Source organism: Pinus tabuliformis, chromosome 3_2 (assembly GCF_031772625.1).
Source record: "Pinus tabuliformis cultivar Carrire ecotype Pingquan chromosome 3_2, CPIR1, whole genome shotgun sequence".
NCBI lineage: Eukaryota > Viridiplantae > Streptophyta > Pinopsida > Pinales > Pinaceae > Pinus > Pinus tabuliformis.
Genome location: NC_142302.1, coordinates 816,933,377 through 816,947,145, shown reverse-complemented (window position 1 = coordinate 816,947,145; position 13,769 = coordinate 816,933,377). Strand labels below are relative to the sequence as shown.

Here is a 13,769-nt window from a genome sequence, read left to right as displayed (position 1 = left end):
ATGTAGGTTTTAGGTTGCAACGTGAAAATTCTAAAGGATTGATGAAGGGAGGAATAAGATACCATCTAGAGGTGATTTTATGATAACTAGTTTATGGTAACTACTGAGTGCACCATAACTAAATATATGGAACTTTAGCCGCATATATAGGTTTTAGAGTGTGGTAACTACTAACGATTGACATAGAATGTGAGATATTTTATGTCTCTCTTACTGAGGCAAATACATATGTGGTTGAGTTATTTGATGTTATATATATCTCTTGTTTGATGTTTTGGAAACAAATATGACTCCGATTTGAAATTTCTATAGTAGAAACCTTATAGTTTTATGGTGCTTCTCTTGATTTTAAAGGTGGATTTCTCCTTGTTTAACTGATTACTTTAACATCGAACAATATGGTAATTATAAAGAAAAGAAGATATTATGAGGAGAAATCTCGATGGTGAAATATCCCCAGTCATTAGTAGTCCGAAAAGTCTAGAATCGATGTATGTGAATCCAAAGGTCTAATGTATATTTGTTTTTAAATTGTTTGGGTTGTCATTTAAGTTGATTATTACAATGCCATTTATATGGAGCAAGTCTTTATAATCTTATGGTGTTCTTAGTTGATTTATTATGTTGTGTATGCAGTGACCTCAAAAGAAATGGTCTCTATGGGAAAATTCCTCATGAGATTGGCTATTGCTCTGCTTTGAAAATCTTGGGAGTTTTTCTTTCTCGTCATGTGATGATATGCTAGGTTTGGCTTCTTTCTTAATGTAATGGATTGGTTCTTCTAGGAAGGCCCCATTTCAAAAGTTTATTACATCCAAAGAAAAATAATAATTAAATGAAAGTTGGTTTAAGTAGATTTGATCATATCCCAACACTCAGGCTCTAGTTGAAGGTTACTATATTATTTATTTTATAGATAAATGAGTCAAAATCAAGTATTATGCTAAAAACAAGAATGTATTTTAATGAGATATAATATGACCGAGAAATTTGTTGTGTTCCTTTGAACATCTCTCTTGTGAAATCAAATAGTTATCAATCTAATCGTTTCATAGAATTCCTTGAGTTGATTTCATCTTAAATGTGCTATCGAGATGTCTTTTATAATGTTTAATATGAAGACATTCCTTTTTTGATATCGAAGTTGAAACAAGTTGAACAACTGTAAATATTGTAGTGTCCTATGGTTTTTATGATCTAGGTGGATGTTGGTGGCTACTAGCCTATTCTACTTGGACACCCACAACTGTCTCTTTCATTTTTTCAGTTTCCTTAACTATACCACAATTTACTATTTTTGGAAGTTTTTCAGGTCCTGAACTTCCAAAGCTGTTTTGAGGCCCTAAATGGTGTTTTTTGGGAAAACTAGGGCCAAGATGGGGCCTTGACCATGTTGGCCACTTGAAATTTGTAGCCCTCATATAGATATTTCTAACAAGGTATTTTGTGCGTCCAACGAGGATCGTATGCCAAAGTTGCGACCCCAAAGTTGATGTGTCAATTTACCCAAACAAGGACCATAGTTTTGGTGCTTCATCTTTGGATGTTTAGGATTTTCCATTGTTTCTCAGTAATAAATAGGCCTTAGAGCCTTATTGCAACACAGTTTAGAGCCATGTAGCTGCCACATCGCCTCTCAGAGATAAGCTACCATTGCCCGAGCTAGTCTTATTTCCATTCTGTTTGTAAGCATATTTCAGTATTTGAGATTAATGAAATAAAGTGTTATTTCTGTTGCATATCTATATTTATCGTTATATATGTAATTTGTTGCATTCATGCTTAATTTTGGATCAGTGATATCAAAGCAGTACTCTTTTTCTCTGTTTTTCTTTACATGGCCCCAACGAGGTCAGGGTATAAGGAGTTAGGGCTCGAAATGGTCGAACCTTTGCAAGACCAGCCTAGCAAATCCCGACGGCCTCCCATGGCAGAAGATAATAAATACGAGGGGGTAGGAGATCCTTTCAAAATCTTGCTCGAAGAAGCCCTCAAGCGACAAAGGAACACGATGATGGAAAACGTTTCCTAGATCCTTCAACGACTACCCAAGGGCAACACATCTTCTTCTAGTAGCTACTTTGGAAGCACTAGACCCTTTAAGGTACAAGTTAACTCTGACATCCCCATATTTGAGGGTTAGATAGATCTAAATGCCATAGATAAATGGTTAAATTTGCTAGAAGGATATTTTTTTGTTCATGATTTTTCCAGCTGGGAGAAGATTACTTTTGCACTTCTCAAAGCCGCCCCCCATGTCAAGGATTGGTGGGAAAGATAATGTGAGAAGAAGGAAGAAAGTACACCCTCACTATTTTCAGCCGCACCCACTTGGAATTTGTTCTAGGATGCCATTAAGGAGAAGTACTGCCATGTCTGGAGCTATGAGGATAAATACATAAAGTGGACCACACCGCGACAGGGAAGGGACCAAGACATGCCAAAGTTTACCAATGTTTTTCATAACCTGTTGAGAATAACAACAAGAAATGTTAAAAATAGAAATGCTAAAAATAACATTCAGTATATTCCAATTTTAGTTTGTCATTGAATTAAAGTTGAGAATTAAAATTCGAATTTAGTCTCACCAGCTGCTTGGAAAATAATTAATTAATTCATCATGGATTAATTAGTTGGAGAAATTCAAGCTAGAAGTCTTTTTGAAGTCACGCAACAGTTATCCCTTAAATTAAGGAGATTATCCCTTAATTAAGGAGATAAGATTGAGTTGTATTTTAGTTGTAATTAGTTAGCTTAGTTAACTAAGTTAAGTCCAATTAGATTAGTTCCAAATTGTTTCAGGAACTAATTGTGAGTTCAGTCAGTTAATGCATGCATGCATGAAACTAGTATACTCTAGATAACTAAAGATTCTCTCATAAATAACTCATGCATGTCTATTCAGAGAAAGATCTAGTTGAGATTAAAGACAAGGACAATGTACTATCAGTTGGAGAAATTTTCCTATAAAGGAAACTCATCCATGCATTCAAGGTAAGATTCCCTGAGGATTGTGCAGTTTTACAGGGTGTGAGATCAGTGTGAGTGATCAATGTTACACTTGGAAACAGTAGGATCACCCAGAGAAACTATGCAAGGAAATAAGAGGCTTGGAGGGCACAGGAGAAGGCTTGTGAGAAGCTTTGATTGCCTGTGAGCGTCCAGGAGGATTGTACTGAGAGATGGCTAGCTGTGAGAGCTAAAGCTTTGTGTAATCTTGATGTATTTCCACCTTGTACGATAATACAGATAGTGGGGTTTTTAGCTGAGGCTTTCCCCTAAGTATTTTCTATGTTTCATGTGCATTGATTCTTCTTCTTATGGTTATATGTGTTTCGCTCTGATTCAGCTCGATCTTTAAGCTTTCACAAGTTTGATAGTAGAAGTAGATTAAAGTATTTTGCTTTGGTATGTTGCATTATTGAGTTAATATACAGTTAGGTTTTCTACATAGATCTCAGAGGTAGATTTGTAGATAATTTATAGGAAATTCTACACTTCACACAAAATTAGGTATCAAGGATTCTCAGAAACATTTGGTACTTAAGTACCACAAATTCCTACATAGGTACATCCAGGATGAGATGGAGTTCCTGGACATCTCCTTGCTCGACTCAGTGTACCAATATGTTATCAAGATTGAGCAGAAGTTTAAATAGAAAAGATGAGACGTTGGATCTGTGAATCTGAAGTAAGGGAAAGGCACCCCCAAACCATAAAGAAAAGGGCAAATCCAAGGTGGGGCAACCCAGGATAACCCACCGAATCTGCAAGAAAAGAATAACACCACGAAGACAAAGAAAGACACGGGAAAGTGGTGTGAGTTCCATAAGGGCTCCACTCACAACAAAAGTGAGTGTCGGGCCAAGAAGTCACTAGTGGTCGAGCTAAAGGCTTCCTAGTTAGAATCATGTTTCGAATCTGAATCAGAATTCGACAAGGGGAATGCCAAAGGGAATCAGATCATTAATGAGGAGCCTAGTGCCACTGTGGCCACCACCAAGATCTAGAATATTGAGCCTGAAGATCCATAGTAGGGGGAATGCCTATTCCACTCACAGATGTGGGTGAAGGGTTCTCCATTGCAATTCATTGTCGAAAGCGGGAGCCAAAAGAACCTCATTTTATCATAGGTCGTTAAATGATTGGGCCTACTAACTAAAGCACATCCGCAATCGTACAACATCGGGTAGCTTCTCCAAGAACGAGATCTCCACGTCAACCAACATTGTCGCCTTCTCTATAGAGTCAAGCCCTTCACACATGATGAACTATGTGATGTTTCTCCTCTTGAAGTTTGTGATGTAATATTAGGAAAACCGTACTTGTGGAAGTGGCATGTTGTATATGAGTCTAGACCTTGCTCTCTTATTATTTCTTTGGGTAGTAAGTTATATAGGATACTGGAGGTAGCCCTGCCTATTGCCATCTCTTTGATCTCTGCTGGGAAATGCATTAAAATCATCTCCTTGACTGGGAAATTTGTTTTCTTTCTGATTCACACTCAAAGTAAGGGTAATATCATAGCCACATCCATGGCCCCCAGGAAGGGTTCCTCCACGCAACAGAAGCAGGTGGATACGGTCGTGGAAGAATACAAGGACATCTTCTCCCCACCCATAAGGGTACCCTTGCACTGTTAGGTCAAGAATTCGATTGATCTAACTCCTGGAAAACCTCTACCCAACGGGCCGATATATCATTGCTCCATTATGGAAAATGAAGAGATCAAGAGTCAAATCCAAGAGTTGCTGGAAAAAGGGCACATTCAACAAAGTTCCTTGCCTTTTGGGATCTCAATTGTACTTGTATAGACGGAGGATGGGACCTGGAGGCTTTGCATTGATTATTGAGCACTGAACAAAATCATTTTCAGGAACGTGTATCCAATCCCACGGATTGATGACCTTCTGGACCAACTAAAGGGGGCCAAGTATTTCAACAAGATCGATATGAAGTTTGGCTATCGCTAGGTTCCAATAGAGCCTACAGATGTATAGAAGACCACCTTCAAATCCAAGGAAGGACTTTTTGAATGGTTTGTTATGCCCTCTGATTGATAAATTCCCCTGCTACTTTTATGAGGCTAATGGATGACATCTTGCGGCCCTTCACCAACTCATTTGTGGTTGTTTATCTAGATGACATCCTCATCTCCAGCAAGTGTTGGGAAGAACACTTGCAATACATTCGGGAAGTCCTTCAAACTCTTCGGTAGCACAAACTGTGTGCCAACTTGGAGAAATGCACCTCTGGCATGAGCCAGGTTGAATATTTGGGTTACATCATATATGAGTGTGGCGTGCATGTGGATCTAACTAAGATCCAAGTCATTCGGGATTGGCCATCCCTGACCACTCTAATGGAGCTTCATAGCTTTTTGGGCCTTCCAAATTTTTATTGAAGTCCATGTTGGGATTCTTCCTTATCACTTGGCCTTTGAGTTAGATTACTAAGGGCAGGGCGAAAGAAAATTTTTCCTGGTATTTGTCCCAATAGAAGGTGTTCATTGAGTTGAAGAACTGAATTTACTCTCCACTAGTACTCACACGATCAGACCTGCAACAACCATTTGAAATCGAGACAGAGGCCTCAAACTATGCTATTGGTGCAGTCCTCACCCAACACGAGCATCCAATGGCCTATCATAGTGAGACACTTTCTAATACAATTCAGAAGTACGCCACCTATGATAAAGAGATGTATTCCATCGTGTAGGCTTGCCAACAATGGAAGAATTATATTCTGGGGAAGGAGACGGTCATCCACATCGATCACCAACCTCTTGATTTTATACAGACACAAGGTAAGCTGTAGAACGATCACCATCAGAAGTAGTCTACATATCTACAACAATTCCACTTGAACATTAAATGAAAAAAGGGCAACAACAGTAATGTTGCAGATGACCCCAGCCAATGCCTAGTTGTAGAACTGACTACTGTTGTCAACTCTTGTGGCCACGAGACCTCTAGATGGCCGCAACTATTCAAAAATGATCCAAAGTTCACCTCCACATACCAGAAACTACTAGATGGAAAGTAAGTTCATGATTTCCACCTCCAAGATGAATTATTATGCTATCTGGGCCACCTTTGTGTTCCTTCAAGGGAGTGTGCCAAGCTGATTTGGGAGGCGCACTACAGTCGGTTCGCAAGACACTTTGGTGTGGAGAAAACTGTGGTTGTACTACAAAGTTGCTTCTATTGGCCCAAACTCCAACTGGATGTTGGGAAATATATTAGATCTTGTACTACTTGTGCTATCGCGAAGCCAACCATCAAGAAACAAGGCCTGTACACTCCTCTTCCTACTCCCAGCCAGCCATGGGAATCCATCTCCATTGACTATATGTATGGCCTCCCTTATACCAAGCATGGTAATGAGTGTGTATTTGTGGTCATGGAGAGATTTTCTAAGATGGATATATTGGCGACCTACAAGAAGAGTATCACAAAAAAAAAGCTGCCAAACTCTTCTTTGAACAAGTATGGGTACATTTAGGGATCCCACAGACCATTATATCATATCGAGATAGCAGGTTCCAGAGCACATTCTCGTCAAGCCTCTAGACACTATTGGACACCAATCTCACCAAGTCAATTTCCTTCCATCCTCAGATTGATGGCCAAATGGAGGTCGTCAATAGGAGGACAGTGCAAATACTCCGCATGTACAACTCCAAGCATCCATGAACCTAGGATGAGATTCTTCTCTATGTGCAACACAATTATAATAGAGCTCTCCATAGCTCGAATAGTCGCAGTCCCTTTCAAATGGGTCGAGGATTTCAACCATTATGTCTGATTGATGTTGCCATGCCCCATGTGACTATACAGAAAAAATCCACACATGTATTGTTCGAGGATTATAAAGCAACCATATTTATTTAACGCATCCAACACATCCACCAACAGGTTCACAACATCCTAGATAAGACAAATGCCAAGTACAAGCGTCGACATGATCAACATCGAGTGTCACACAAGTTTTAGGTGGGCGACAAAGTTTGGTTGCATTTACAGAAAGAGCGCCTTATCGAATCCCATCAGAAGCTTAGACCACTCTGATATGGTCCTTACACCATTACCAAGGCTATGGGAGACAACGATTTTGAGCCTAAAATTCCCCCATTCCTTGGCCTACACCCAGTGTTCAATGTGGACTGCCTTCAACCATACTTCCCACCATTATTGGACACATTAGACATTGCAGAACAACTCACACCAACAGAGTTAAACCTAGACTTCATGGAATAGGACACAACTGATCAGATTATGGACACAAAAGTTAGTAACACTCACCAACGGAAGATCCAACTATATCGGGTTGTCAAAGCTGGCCAACTTCTGCACCAAGGCAAGTGGCTCACCAGGGACCAAATTCAGCAGAAGTTTCCCTGTCTCATGGAGGCACTCAATGCAATGGGGACCATTACTTCCTAAGGGGGGAGGACTGGTCCAAGTGGATGTTGGTGGCCACCCACCTATTCCACTTGGACCCCCATCATTCTCTCTTTCAATTTTTCAGTTTCCTTAATTATAGCACAATTTACTATTTTTTATAATTTTTTGGGTCCTAACATTAGGGGATTTTTGAGGTCTAAAATGGGCCTCCTAAGGAAATTATAAAATAATAGTGGAAATAATAAAATAATATTAGATTACATCATCAAATTTTAGAGGAAAAAAGACAAAACTATTTTTTCAACTCGTATTTTCAGCTTATCTTTCTATGGGTTTACTCAAATTTCAAGCAGAAAGTTTTTTTAACTTGTCCTATTGGTTCTTATAAAGTTTATTTTTGTTGTACATTTTTCTTAGGAGGCCCATTTTAAACCTCAAAATCCCCTAATGACTTCCGGAGCCGTTTTGAGGCACTAAACGACATGTTTTTGGGAAAACTTGGGCAAACATGGGTTATTGACTAATTTTTGCCACTCGAAAGTTTTATTCCTCAGATATATCTTTCTAACAAGGTATTGTGTGTGCCAAACATAGATTGTATTCCAAAGTTACGAACCCGAGAAGTTGATTTACCAATTTACCCAAACCGGGCGCATAGCTTTGGTGCTTCATCTCTTAGGGTTAGGTTTTTGTATGTTTAGGGTTTTCCGCTGTTTCTGAAAAATAAATAGGCCTTCAAGCTTCATTGTAACATAGTTCATAGGCATGTAGCCGCCACATATCTTCTCAGAGATAAGCTATCATCGTCTGAGCTAGTCTTATTTCCATTCTTGTTGCAAGCATATTTCAATATTTGAGATTAATGAAATGAAGTTTTATTTATGTTGCATATCTATATTTATGGTTATCTCTGTAATTTTTTGTGTTCCTGTTTAACTTTGGATCATGTTAGCTCTTGTAGAGGTTTTTTTTCAGTTTGTAATTGTTTCTGTATTTTGGCATGTACTAGAAAAGAATGGTAGTTTCCTTAACACATAGACCAAATTTACATGGGACCGATTGCTTCGACATTGTCTCAGGTTCCAAACTTGAAGATTATGTAGGTTGGGAGTGCTAGTTTGGGTTCTACTCTCTTTTCAGTTCTTTACTTGTTGAAAAAGTTTATAGGATGTGGAAAATATGGAGTCTAGAGAGCCCATCATTAAATTATATGCTTTTGCATTTTTCTAGGGACTTGGCACATAATCAATTAAGTGGGGAGATTCCCAAGCTTATCTATTGGAATGAAGATTTGAAATATTTGTAAGGGTCTAGATCCTTTACGATTATATGGCTATGTTTCCTTGTTATGCAAAAGGTGTCATTATTTTATTGTTAAATTTTTGAAAGAAACTTTCAAGTTAATCAATATTGTTCTTTCTTGTTTTTGCAAACCAAAATTTGGAGCTTTTATCTGAAAATATCATATTTTTATAATTTCTATAGGGTTGGCAACTTTTTCTTTGTATCTTCTCGAGGAGATGTAACTTTTTAGAGCACTTAAATTGTGGCATCTGTCATTTGATAGGGTTAGGGTACTTTTAAGTCACTACACTTGTATCTTCTCGATTCGATGTAGACTTTTTAGAGCATTGATCTTTAAATTGTTGCATCTTAGTGTAGCAGTTGCAGTACATTAAGGGATTTTACATACAAGGTTATTGGTGGAAACTCAAATGTTTTTGACCTTTAAACATTTTGATCTCTGTCACGCAGTGATGTGTGAAGCAACAACTTGGCGGCAATATTCCTGATAATAGTGGAAACTGCATAAGCTTGAGATTTTGTCTGTTTTTTTAATTTTCCCAACTAAGTTATAAATGGCCAAATGGGTTGAAAACTAAATTTTGATGCATGGATTTTGTGATGCATATTTAAGACTTGTACTAGTGTTATTATCAAGGACTTGTCATACCATCAAATCACAGCAGGGATCCCCTTAAATATTGGATTTCTACAAGTGGCTACTCTGTAAGTATTAAATTTTATAAAGCTAAGTTGTGTTCCAGTTTCTGGTAACAACACCGATCCATATCCCGTTTATCGTATATTATGTTAGTGAAAGAGAGTCTCTGAACATTTTTGTTAAATAGGGAGGGATATAACTTAATGCAGGCTGGCTAAGTATTTAGTTAGTTGCATGGTATTTATCATCCAAGGAATGGCATTAAATTTATTGCTTTTGTTGTAATAGCCTAATTTTGAAGTGGTTTCCATAGGTCACCATAAGGAAACAAATTGATAAGAAGGATTCCAAAAGTGATTGGTCTCATGCAGGCTTTGGCTGTTCTATAAGTAAAGTGTTTTCTGGATCTCAACTTCTACACAATTTTCTTGCAATTTGATTAAACATGTAACCTCTACTCACAAAATCCATGCAATCTTAGCTCAATTAAAACCCATATTTTTTTTAGACATTGTCAATATATTTCATATGTAGAATCAATTCACATTCCTTATTTCACTGATCAATGTTTTTTGATCCTTAGTAAATATTTGAATATACAATTTTGGTCTATACTTTAGTGCACCCATGCATTATAATATTTGTTACAAGGATTTAAGTGATAATCATCCTACTAGAGCAATTCCTTCTATCTTTGGAAAACTGACTTACACTGGAAAGTTGTAAGTTTCTTACATACTTAAATGCTTGAATTATATCCTCCAATTCCCTAAAATTTGACTATTACTTTCAATAATTTCAAATCTATTCTCTTACTCTTTCATTTGTAATTCTCAATTATTTGCACCATAATAATCTCACAGGATCTATTTCACTAGAATTGGGGAACATGATAAAGCTGAGCTACCAATAAGAGCTTTAAATCACTTCTATCATCATATACACAATGCAAAAATTATAAATTTGATTTGAATGATAAGATAATACACATTGGTAGTGACTAGTGCATGGATATGCAAGCAGCGAAATGACAATCAACTTACAGGGCAGATTCTGCCTGAGTTGGGGAAGTTGGAACAACTGTTTGAATTGTAAGTTTATGTTTGCATGGTAGAAGCATATTCAAATCTAATTAGACAGTACACATTAATCATTGACTTTTGTGGATTTTTACTACAAGTATTTAGCAATACTAGGTTGTATTTTGTTGGGACAGGAACCTTGCTGGAAATCATCTTGAAGTTACGATTCTAACAAAAATTAGTTCATGCATTGATCTTAATTACTTGTAAGTGATATAATATTCAAGTTTAATAGATAATTTGTGGGATAAAATATTGTTATTTGTCTAACTCTATTTATGCCATGTCTTTTCTTGACTTTTGTTTTGTAGCAATGTACATGGCAATCGTTTGAATGGAACTATTCCTTTCGAATTTCGCAAACTTGACAACCTCACTTATATGTAAGTGTACGTAAGCCATAGCCAATGTGATCAATTTATATAACATAATGAACCATTGAATTTATTAAAAGTTCATTCAAAGTAATTAAAAAAAAATTGTTGTGGGTTTTACAAAAATCTGTCCTCCAACAACATCAAGGGAGAAATTCCATGATGCTGGGAAATATTATAAATCTAGACAAATTGTGCATTTTTTTAATTTGAGTGTCTTGATTAAGTTTCCTAGGATCCCCCTTAAAATTTCATCTAGAAACATAAATTCTTTAAAGGACCAAAGGTAGAATATCATTTTTTATTGATCTCTGATCTGATGTGAATGTTTAGGGACGTCTCTAAAAATGATATTTCTGGACCTATTCTAGGATCTGTTGGGGATTTGGAGCATCTTTCAAAATTTTAATATTCACATGTAGTTTTTTTTTCTTTTTATAAAAAAAAAAACAAGTTTTTATGGGTATATGTTATATTAATCCTTGTGATCTCTATTATATTGCGATTCAAGGAATTTGAGTGGAAATAAACTGAGTGTTTTTATCCCAACAAAATTTGGAAACCTGAGAAGCATCGGGGATATGTAAGTCCTATGTACTTGATTTGTGTAGCCTGCAAACGTGTGCTATAGTTGTGTTTCTTCCACATTGCTAATTACTATACCCATTACCACTTTAAAGACACAATAACATGGTGATATCTCTTCAATGCAGAGGCCTTCTGCTAAACGATTATCAGGTTTCATTCCTCAAGAACTTGAATAACTACAAAATTTGGTCTCACTATAAGTTCCTTGGAATGAATTATAAAATAAAATTTATTTAATAGGTTCACAGTTATTCTGAAAATAACTCTGGAGTTGGATCATATACAGGATATTGAATAACAACAATTTATTAGGGGAGGTGTCATACCAGTTAACCATTTTTTTTAGCCTTACTACACTATAATAATTCATTTGAATCTCATCGCCTATTCTAAGATCATTTTTTTGTGAAATTAGAAAGGAAATAATATTAATATTTCTAGTTTGTGTACTAATTTATACTGGAAATGATTTCAATCATTTCGCATAAATCTCCTACAACAATTTTTCTGGTAATATTCCTATCATAAGATTTACCTCAGAAAGGTGTAGATATAATGTAAACATTTTTTTATCGATTAAATTTGGTATTCTTTCTGATTATTAGTGGATTTGTATATTTCATTTGACGGGATTGATTATTGCAATAAAATTTTAGAAAATCCAGGTCTCTGTGGCAATTGGATTGGATCACTTTGTGGGATATACTCCAGACAATCAAAAGGTGAAACAATAACTAAATTTTAGATTCCATAGATTAGTTTTGTTTTGTGATAAAACTTTCAATGAAATTATATTTTAAAAGTATTAAGTTGATTTTGAAACTGGACAGCTTGAGTCTCAGCACCATCTATTGTTTTCATCTTGTTGGGTTTATCTTTACTAGTATGTTTGATCATTATAGCTCTCTACCATTCAAATAAGCCTAAACGATTTACCAAAGGGTCAACAAACAAAATGGGTCAAGGTATTATTTATCTGGATTATATCATGGACTTAAGAATTATATTAACATCAACATGTGTACCTTGTTTAAAAAATTCTTTGATGTACTGACCAGGCTCTCCAAGGCTAATAAGATTGCACATGGACATGGCCCTCCACATGTATGATGACACAATTCAATTCACATAAATTTGAATGATAAATATGCAATTAGTTATTATGCTACTAGCACAGTTTATAAATGTGTTCTCAAGAATTGGAAGCCAATTGCTATTAAAATACTATACATGTGTTATCCACAAAGTTTGCACCAATTTGAAACATAGTTTGACACTGTTGGAAGCATCAAGCATTGAAATCTTGTGAGTTTGCATAGTTATTCTCTTTCTCCACATGGAAATTTGTTGTTCTATGACTACATGGTGAATGGAAGTCTATGGCACATCTTACATGGTGAGTGAAATGGATAGAAAAACCTATCTAGAAATTTATATGTATAATAGTCATATAGGATTTAACAAAATATTCTAACCAAGCTTTCATATATAGTGAATGTTTTCTAATGGCTTATTTGGAGAATCCAAGCAATGCATCTTGTATGTAGGAACTTCAAAGAAGATTAAGATAGACTAGAACACATATTTAAGGATTTCTTTGGGAGCTGCACAACATCTATCATATCTCCATCATGATTGTAACCCATGTATTATTTATAGAGATGTAAAACTTACACCAATGTATTAAATAACAGTTTAAAGCACATTTTCAGACTTTGGCATTGCCAAATGTATTTCTTATGAAAAAACCCACACGTCTACCTATTATATTAGTACTATTAGTTATATTGACCCTGAATATCTAAGGACATCTATGCTTAACGAGAAATATGATGTGTACATCCATGACATTGTTCTTTTAGAGCTACTCATAGGGAGAAAAACTGTGGACAAGGACTCTAATTTGCTTTAGTTGGTAAGGTGATAATGATTGATTTTTTCTTTAAATGGGATTGCCTTTTTGTCAACCGTGAAGCTTTTTGGTCATGGGATGTTGCACGGATGAAGAAAATAAAGTAATAATCTTGGTTTCTTTTACATTGGCATTTGAATGCAGATTCTATCAAAAGTAGAAAACAATACAGTAATGGAAACTGGAGATGAAGAAGTAGAAACAACCTACACATATCTTGGAGTTGTAAGAAAGATATTCCATCTTACACTGCTTTGCAAAATGAGACGGAATTTTGATCACCCCGACATGCATGAGGTTACCATAGTTTTGTAGTCAATAGTAACAACTTCTAAATAACCTCCAAGTATCCAAGTAAACCATCCACCCCCCATCAATAACTACAGGAAATATTTGGATGAGTATGTGGAAGGAAATCACAAATATGTTATAAGAAGCATGAGAAACACTTTTGATGGACAT

The 13,769-nt window shown here is 36.1% G+C and overlaps 1 pseudogene; it reads left to right on the top strand.

Annotated features, from left to right (window-relative positions):
• LOC149183141 (uncharacterized) overlaps positions 1–13,646 on the top strand; it is a 47,862-nt pseudogene extending 34,216 nt beyond the window's left edge.
• The last annotated feature ends 123 nt before the right edge of the window (positions 13,647–13,769 follow it).